We start from the raw sequence: 10,116 nt of genomic DNA on the forward strand, positions 1-10,116 counted from the left end.
CAGGCTGAACTTCAGGCTGAAACGCCTCTCTGGCTCGGCCACGAGGTGGCCGGTCAGCCACATTGTACACTGGTGATGTAGGTTTCAATGCTTCCTCCTCGAGGTGAGGTAGCAACCTGCGCTTTGGGTAACTCTTGGAGGGGCGCTCAAGTTCGTATTCCTCGGTCGCAAGGACTTCGGTCCATCTGTCTGCTAGCAGATCTTCATCAGCTTGAAGCTGTTGTTGCTTTTTCTTCAAGCTATTTGTTGTGGCCATAAGCCGGTGCTTGAAGCGTTCCTGTTCGACCGGATCATCAGGCACGATAAATTTTTCATCGCCGAGGCTCACCTCGTCTTCAGAGAGATTCATGTAATTGTCCTCCTATGATTCTCCAACTGCTGCCCGCTCTAGGGGCTAGCTTGTTCATCCTCCCGATCTAAATCGTGATGGAGGGAATTGTTGTCGTCTTCTGCACTATCTGGAGTGTTATTGTCTCTTGTGCCGGTATCACTACTTTTGTTATGGCGGGACTTAGAGAGGCGCCGCTGACGTCGGCGCTTGGGTTGCTTCTTGGAGGGGTCATCCTCCGCTGTCTCGTCGCCATTGCCTTCTTTGGGGGTGTCCACCATGTATATATCATATGATGAGGTGGCGGTCCAGCGCCCTGTGGGTGGTGGTTCCTGTTCGTCTCCTGCATCGTCGTCCATACTGTCGATGTCTTCAGAGTCGAAATCGAGCATGTCGGTTAAATCGTCGACAGTGGCTACTAAGTGGGTGGTGGGTGGGGAACGAATTTCTTCGTCGTCCGCATCCCATTCTAGCCGAACATAGTTCGGCCAAGGTTCTCCTGACAAGGAGAGAGACCTTAATGAATTTAGCACGTCGCCCAAAGGTGAGTGTTGGAAGATATCCGCGGAGGTGAACTCCATGATCGGCGCCCAATCGGATTTGATAGGCATGGGCGTAGGCGGCTCGGAGTCCATGGCCAGGGACGAATCTAGTGGTTCGGCAACACGGCTCTCGTAAGGGGTGAAGTCAGTATCCGGCTCCATCGTCGCTAAGAGTGTGGCCTCCACGGCGGGGTCTATCCCTCCGTCCTTGGATGGCGTGATTTGCTCCAGATTGGAAGCCGGAGTAGTTGCAGATGCGATCTCCCGAACACTGTCCGACGGCAGAGTTACGTCGTGCTCGTCACGACTGTGCGGCGCACCTGACACTGGCTCGACTTCGTCGAAGATCAAGTCTCCGTGGATGTCGGCAGTGTATTTCAAGTTTCCGAATCTGACCTGATGGCCAGGGGCGTAGCTCTCGATCTACTCCAGATGGCCAAGAGAATTGGCCCGCAGTGCGAAGCCGCCGAATACGAAGATCTGTTCGGGGAGAAAAACCTCACACTGGACTGCATCGTTACCGATGATTGAAAGGTCCATCAAGCCTTACGGTGACGACACATTGGAACTCTCAATGAAAGCACCAATGTCGGTGTCAAAACCGGCGGATCTCGGGTAGGGGGGCCGAACTGTGCGTCTAAGGCGGATGGTAACAGGAGGCAGGGGACACGATGTTTACCCAAGTTTGGGCCCTCTTGATGGAGGTAATACCCTACGTCCTGCTTGATTGTTCTTGATGATATGATTATTACAAGAGTTGATCTACCACAAGATCGTAGAGGCTAAACCCTAGAAGCTAGCCTATGGTATGATTGTATGTTGTCCTATGGACTAAACCCTTCGGTTTATATAGACACCGGAGGGGGCTAGGGTTACACAAGGTCGGTTACAAGGGAGGAGATCTATATATCCGTATTGCCTAGCTTGCCTTCCATGCCAAGGAGAGTCCCATCCGAACACGGGACGAAGTCTTCAATCTTGTATCTTCATAGTCCAACAGTCCGGCCGGCCAAAGGATATAGTCGGGCTGTCCGGAGACCCCCTAATCCAGGACTCCCTCATATAGCATGGCAGACGGACAAGAATGTAGGGCCGCTGATGGAATACTAGCATCCTATACTAAGCATTTAGGATTGTAGGTAAAGGTAACAACAGTAGTAGCAAAGACAGGTTGTGCATTAGGATAGGATTAACGGAAAGCAGTAACATGCTACACTACTCTAATGCAAGTAGTAGAGAGAAGAATAGGCGATATCTGGTGATCAAGGGGGGGGCTTGCCTGGTTGCTCTTGCAAGAATGAGGGGTCATCAACACCGTAGTCATACTGGGTAGCAACGGCGTTGGTCTCGGTGTCTAGCGAGAGAAGAGGGGGAAGAAACAATAAATATAATGCAAACATATGCATGATGATGCATGACATGACAATGAGCATTGCTAGGTGTGCCCTAATGCGGTAGTAGGTGATACCGGCAAAGGGGGGAAACATCTGGGAAAGTATCCCCGAAGTTTCGCGCTTTCGGACAAATAACCGGAGGGGAAAAGTTGTGTGTTTGTTATGATAGGGATATGTGGTGGACGAACGGGCTGCGTATCCGGATTGGTCTCGTTGTTCTGAGCAACTTTCATGTACAAAGTATTTTCATCCGAGCTACGGATTATTTTATATTAATTTTTAAAGATTTAAATCATTTTAGGATTTATTTAATTATTTTAAACCAACATTATCCAGAATAGTGTATGCCGATGTCAGCATGACGTCAGCAGTCAATAGGGCGTTGACTAGGTCAAACTGACGTGTGGGTCCCGCATGTCATTGACTGTTTAGTTAATTAACAATAGTTATTTAGGTTAATTAAATAGGATTAATTAAGTTAATTAATTAACTGATTAAATTTATTATTATTATTATTATTAAAAAAACTTTTTTATATAAAATCGTTCTGGGGCTAGGGCCCACATGTCACTGGCCCTAGGGGGAGCCCTAGTGGGCGAACGGACACAGTTGTAGGCGCCCGTGGGGCGAGCCCAGGCGCGGCCAGCGGCGCAGCGCCGACGAGGCAGAGCGTAGCCGCGGCGGGGCGGCTGACGACGCAGGGAGCAGAGCGGCGCAGCGAGTGGACACTGGGGGAAGCAGAGGGAGCCGGGCGACGGCCGGCGACGCAGGTGGGCGCGGTTGTGCGGTAGTGGCAGCCGCCGCTGCAGCCGCAACAGCAATGCAACACATGAGCAGCAGCAGGGGTAGGCAGGGGTGGCGTCATGCGCGCGGGTGCACGGCGGGGGCAGCAGCAGCGAGGCGGAGCCAATGCGGCGCCCGACGGAGCAAGGCCACGGTAGAGCGGGGCGAGGGGAGCAGGGGCGTGGCCACGCACGAGGAGCGGGCGCTCGGCCAGGCCGTGGCTGCGGCAGCTTGAGCAGCGGCAACTAGGAGCAGGAAGGCGCGGCCCTAGCAGCAGAGCGGGCGCGACCCTAGCGGCAGAGCGAGTGTGGCTAACGCGGTCGGGGATGGCGACGTACAGCGAGCAGAGAGAGAAGGAATGGGGAGCGCGCTCACGGGGGGTGTAGGGTTCGGGGCAGCGGGGGGTGAGGAGGAGGACGGAGACGGCGCGTCGGAGGTGGGGAGGCAGTCCGACGTGGAAAGCTCAGCGAGGTCCAGGCGGCGGCGGGGTCATGGAGGCCGTTCGGGGAGGAGGACGAGGACGGCCGGGCGATGGAGAGACGAGCGGCTGCGGCGAGGGACGCCTCCAGCGTCGGCATCGAGCGACAGGGGCGCGTCGGGCTCAGGCACGACCGTGGGTTCGTTCCCCGATCCCGATCTGGATCGGGGAGGAGGAGGCGAACGTGGGGGGGGGAGTGGGAGCGAGTGGGGAGAGGGTGGTTAGGGTTCAGGGGAGTGGGGATAGGATAAGGGAGTGGGGGGCGCGGCCAGTTGGGCCGGCAAGGCGGCCTGGTGGGCCGAAGCTATAAGTGCATCTAGTGCCACCCCTAGTTGGTTTGGAGTATTGACGACAAACCTGGTTGAGGGACTAATGTGTTTGTGAGAATTGCAGGATAACACAGGTAGAAGTCCCTCATTGATTCGGTTTTCCTACCGGAGATGACCCCTAAAAAATGTATGAAGACATTGAAGACAAAGGTGGTATGTGAAGACACTCACATTGAAGACTATGACAAGAGAAGACATCGCCTGAAGACTATGGAGCGCGAAGACTTAGTTGTTTCGTCATTTCCTTTTCTTCTTTGTTCAGTCATAGGAACCACTGTACTGTTAAATGGGGTCCGAGTGAACCAGTCAGAATGACTGAAGTGATGCTTAACCAAAATCCCATGTCTTCGAGTGAAGACAATGAGAGCATATCTTATCCAGAGTTGGATAAGTCAGCTTTGCTTGTAGCCCAAGTAAAGTTGCCGTGTGTGTTTGAAATCTGACCATTGGAACATGTGTCAGTTCCTTAGTGACCCAGGGTCATTTCGGACAAATCAGGTCGGGTTGCCTAGTGGCTATAAATAGCCCACCCCTTACACCATAAATTGGTTGGCTGCTCAAAGTTAGTGCACGGCTTTTCTCGTTTGAGAGCAACCCACCTCGAAGCCTTTGAGAGAGAAATCCTTGCGAGGACAAAGCCCTAAACACCCAGAGCCAAAGAGTGTTAGGCATCACTGAAGTCTTCCTGTCTGTGTGATCTAAAGACTTAGTACACTTGAGGACTGTGAATCCTCCAGCCGGTTAGGCGTCGCGTTCTGAGCATCCAAGAGTCATTGTGGATCACCGGTGAACGAAGTGTGTGAAGGTTTGGAAGTCTACCTTGAAGACTTACCAGAGTGATTGGGCTAGGACTGGGTGTCCTTAGCTCAAGGGGAATAAGGTGAAGATGCGGTCTTCTGAGTTAAATCTCAGCCTCCCTAACCAGACGTACAGTTGTCACAGCAACTGGAACTGGTCCAACAAATCATTGTCTTCAACGAGCCACTGGTTCTATCCTTCCCGTCTCTTTATTTGCAGTTAATCCTTGTGAAGTCATTGCCTGTTTGCATTATCCTTTTGTCTTCTCTGTGTGACTGCTTGTTCTGGTTGGCTTCATACTATCTTCCATCCTGATCCATACTGCCTAGCTTCTAGTAGTATTTGTGCTTTCACTTCATTGTATACTTGACTATGACTTGCCTAGTGTAGTCTACCTTCCGCTACACGGTAATAGGTTTATTTCTATCATTTGTCTTCGAAACTTCCATGTTTTGGAGACTTTCATAGAAGTCGCCTATTCACCCCCCTCTAGTCGATCACTAGCACTTTCAATTGGTATCAGAGCAAGGTACTCCCTTGTTCTATGTGATTCAGTTTAACCACCTAGAGTTTTAGCTATGTCGACTGCAGGGATAATCAAAGTCTCCGCTACGTGCCCCGTCTTCGATGGAACTGATATCCCTACTGGAAGAATAAGATGCGCATGCATCTTGAAGCCATTGATGTCGACCTCTGGTATGTCGTCAAGAATGGCGTCCCCAAGGTTGGTGAAGGTGTCATCGCTGCTGATGTCAAGAAGTTTGTTCAACTAGATTCCACTGCCAAGAATATCATCTGTGGTCATCTGACCAATGGGCAGTATGGCCGTGTGAGTACTCTGGAAACCTCTAAGCTAGTCTGCGACTGGCTCTCCAAGGTCAACGAAGGCGTCTCAAACCAGAGAGATCGAAGGATCACTTATACGGTGCCTGCGAAGCTGGAAAGATGACGAGGGCCAAGCATCCCTCGAAGACAATCATGACAATGACTCAACCCTTCTAACTGCTACACATGGACCTCATTGGCCCTACTCACTACTCAACCTTTACTACTACTGCTTGTCTCCATGGCTTCGTCATTGTTGGTGATTATTCAAGATATACATGGGTGCATATAATCCTCTACAAGAATGAAGTGCAGGATGTCTTCAGACACTTCACCAATCGAGCCATGAACAACTACGGTGTCAAGATCAAGCACATCCGAAGTGACAATGGCACTGAATTCAAGAACACCGGCCTCGACACTTATCTTGATACATTGGGCATCACTCATGAGTTCTCAGCTCCGTACACGCCGCAGCAGAATGGCATCATGGAATGCAAGAACAGAACACTCATTGAGATGGCTCGGACGATGCTCGATGAATACAAGACTCCAAGGAAGTTCTGGCCTGAAGCTATTGATATTGCATGCCATGTCATCAACCGTGTTTATCTTCACAAGCTTTTGAAGAAAACATCCTATGAACTCCTCACTGGTAACAAGCCAAACGTCAGTTACTTCATAGTATTTGGTGCCAGGTGCTGGATCAAGGATCCACATCACACTTCAAAATTTGCACCAAAAGCACATGAAGGTTTTATGCTTGGTTACGGAAAGGATTCGCACTCCTATAGAGTCTTCAACCTCTTTCACTATAAAGTGGTTGAAACTGTGGATGTGCGGTTCGATGAGACTAACGGCTCGCAAAGAGAGCACCTGCCAAATGTGCTAGATGAAATTCCACCCAGTGAATCCATCAAGCTTATGGGAATTGGAGAAATCATACGGTCTGAAGTACAGCCTGAAGAGGAACTTATCATCTCTGCACCTGATCAACCTGAAAACAATGCTCAGCCTAAAGACAATCCTTCAAACGATGACAATGATCAGCAAGAGCAAAATCTTCGTCCAGTTCATCCTCGTGTTGCAAATGAAGTACAGATTGAGAAGATAATCGATAGCATCAATGCACCTGGTCCACTCACTCGATCAAGGGCAACACAACTAGCAAATTTCTGTGGACACTTTGCATTCGTCTCAATATCAGAACCCAAGAAAGTTGATGAAGCCTTCATGGAACCTGAATGGATTCAAGCTATGTAAGAAGAGCTTCAACAATTTGAGCTGAATAATGTATGGGAACTGGTCAAGCGTCCTGATCCTTGTAAGCACAACATCATAGGCACTAAATGGATATATCGCAACAAGAAAGATGAGCATGGTCAAGTTGTCAGAAACAAGGCTCGTCTCATTGCTCAAGGATACACTCAAGTTGAAGGAATTGACTTCGATGAAACATTTGCTCCTATGGCTAGGCTTGAAGCCATATGCATACTGCTAGCCTATGCAAATCATCATAACATCCTTCTGTATCAAATGGATGTGAAGAGTGTTTTTCTCAATGGCAAGATTGAAGAAGAAGTGTATGTTGCACAACCGCCTGGCTTTGAAGATCCAAAACATCCTGACATGGTTTACAAGCTCAACAAGGCATTGTATGGCCTCAAACAAGCCCCTCGTGCTTGGTATGACACATTCAAAGACTTCCTGAAGAGCAAAGGCTTCAAACCTGGTTCCTGGATCCCACTCTCTTCACGAAGACATATGATGGTGAACTATTTGTGTGCCAAATATATGTGGATGACATTATCTTCGGCTGCACTAATCAGAAATACAGTGCTGAGTTTGGATACATGATGCAAGAGCAATATCACATGTCCATGATGGGTGAGCTGAAGTTCTTCCTTGGTCTTCAAATATGGCAGCAACACAACGGCATCTTCATATCTCAAGAGAAATACCTCAAAGATTTCCTGAAGAAGTTTGGAATGAAAGATTGCAAGGGTTATACGATGCCAATGCCTACCAAGAGTCATCTGGATTCTGACGCCAATGTTAAAGAGTTCGATCAAAAGGTATACCGCTCCATGATTGGTTCTTTGCTAATTTATGTGCATCTAGGCCAGAAATCATGCTCAGTGTTTGCATGTGTGCCCGATTCCAAGTGGCACCAAAGGAATCGCATCACTTAGCTGTGAAGAGAATTCTTCGATATTTGGCTTACACCCCAACACTAGGATTATGGTATCCAAAGGGCTCAGAGTTTGATCTAGTTGGATTCTCGGATGCTGATTATGCTGGTGACAAGGTGGATCGCAAGTCTACATCATGCACATGTCTCTTTCTGGGACGATCACTTGTGTGTTGGTCTTCAAAGAAGCAGAACTGTGTATCTCTCTCCACTGCTGAATCCGAATACATTGTTGCTGGATCTTGCTGCGCTCAGCTTCTATGGATGAAGCAAACACTCATAGACTATACCATTCATCTGAAGCAAGTGCCACTCTACTGCGACAATGAAAGCGCCATCAAGATCGCCAACAACCCAGTTCAGCACTCAAAGACAAAGCACATTCAGATCCGTCATCACTTTCTCAGAGATCATGTCATGAAGGAAGATATTGATATCATTCACGTCAGCACTGAAGAGCAACTGGCAGATATCTTCACAAAGCCCTTGGATGAGAAAAGGTTTTGCAAGTTGCGGTGTGAGCTAAATATCTTGGAATCCTCAAATGTCCTGTGATCATGCACACATCCTAACACTTATGCATGTTGATGACTTAGATGTGCAAACACACGAAGTAACGTATATCTTCAACTAATGAAGACTTACACTCTAAGTGTGAATACATTAACGCGGAATTTAACTTCGGAGCGCCACGATAATTGTGCGCTATGTCTGGGTCTAATACTTCCTATACAGTGGGTAACGCCACCACCAAACTTTTGTTTGGAATACCTTCTGTTGGCATTACATTTGCAAAGTCTTTGCATTTTCTTTGTCTTCTATGCTAACATGGCTTCATGCTTATCTTCACTATATTGATTTGGTTTCTGTCCTCTACAACATTCACTTATAGCTATGCCTTCTAGTTGAATATTTTGAACTAAGTGAATGTGATCGTACCCTAACCTCTCTATGCTCCCGTCTCAAATCTATCTATCCAAATCGTATGCATTCTATTGAAACTGTCGAATGTCTTCTCTGTGTCCTTGTCAGCAGAAGATACAGAGACAAACATTAATCTGTTTTGAATGCTCAATCCTTTTTACCTGAACCCCGGAGAAGTGGGAACGACCACCCGACAATCCAGGCGTACGTGGGAACGTGGAACAACCTCCGATGTGTTGCAAGATCGCCACGTGTCCTTCAGATGTGAACCGCCAGGGGCACCTGCGTAATAACGCTGTGCCATCCCTGTCCCTATAAATACACGCCTCACCCCAGTCATTTCCACTTCTCTCTCTCTCGCACAAACCCTAGCACCACCGCTAGTCCTCGGCGAAGCGCTTAGCTGCCGCAACCTCACCGACGCCGTCCTCACGCCGGCCGCGGACATCGTCTTCTCCGCCGTTGCCGTAGGTGTCCTCCGTCGCCAAGTTAGTGCACGGAAGATCGAACTGCTCGGCCTCATCTCCTACTCCGTCTAGCAGTTCCTCGAGTGGTAAATAAAAACTCTTTTTACAGTCTTTTTGATTCGATAGATTCATCCTTTTCAACCACAAGTGGTTTCTGTTTCTACAAAGTTGGATCTATCCTGTTCTGCATCTCATAGCATGCCTAGTATGTTCACTTATGCTTCACAAAGTAGTTAGATTCCTCACTTGTACTTATTCGTGGATTTGTACATATCTGGAACCAACTCTCTACATATGAGTGAATGTCTTCGCACTATGAGGTCAATGTCTTCTAAACTGATTTATCTTCAAAATCTTCTAAGAATGCATATGACCTCTTGAAAACAGAGTGGTAAACAAGTAGCAGACAACCATCGAGTTTTAGTGTTTACAACTCAAAAGAACCAAATGAAGCAAAACAAGAGTTGCAAACACGAAGCAAGTATAACAAAACAAGGCACCCGCCCATATTGACCCGCTTGAAGACTATAAACATCATATGCTTCTCCCCCTTTTGTCAGGAATGACCAAAAAGGTTTGAAGACATAGAGTTTTCTACGCGTTCCCAGGCGCAGTAGGGTCGGTGGAGTAGTTTGGCGGTGCAGAGCTTTGAGGTGCTGAAGCGGGTGGTGGTGAAGTAGCATCATCATCGTCATCAATGATCCTCGCAGTGACGGTGGCAGCAGATGAGGAATACTCAGAGTCTTCAAGTGACGGTGTATTGCGCATCACAGCCCTCCTAGGAGGTGTGGTGTCAAATTTGAAGCGCTCTGTGAAGCCATCCTCTTCAAGTTCAGCTTCAGTGCAGATCATTGAGAGCCCTTTCCACGTACGACGGCAAGTCTCATGTGTAACGAAGGCATTCTTGGTGGCCAGGTTTCGAAGACGATTGACATCCACCAAGAGGCTCTTCATCTGACATTTCAGCCAGTCGTGATGCCTATCTTGCTTTTGGTGAAGGGCCACAAGAAGCTCTCGGTCAGTGAGGACACGAGCACGCTTCTTGGGTCTTGGAGCG

Source organism: Triticum urartu, chromosome 3 (genome assembly GCF_003073215.2).
Source record: "Triticum urartu cultivar G1812 chromosome 3, Tu2.1, whole genome shotgun sequence".
Classification (NCBI taxonomy): Eukaryota; Viridiplantae; Streptophyta; class Magnoliopsida; order Poales; family Poaceae; genus Triticum; species Triticum urartu.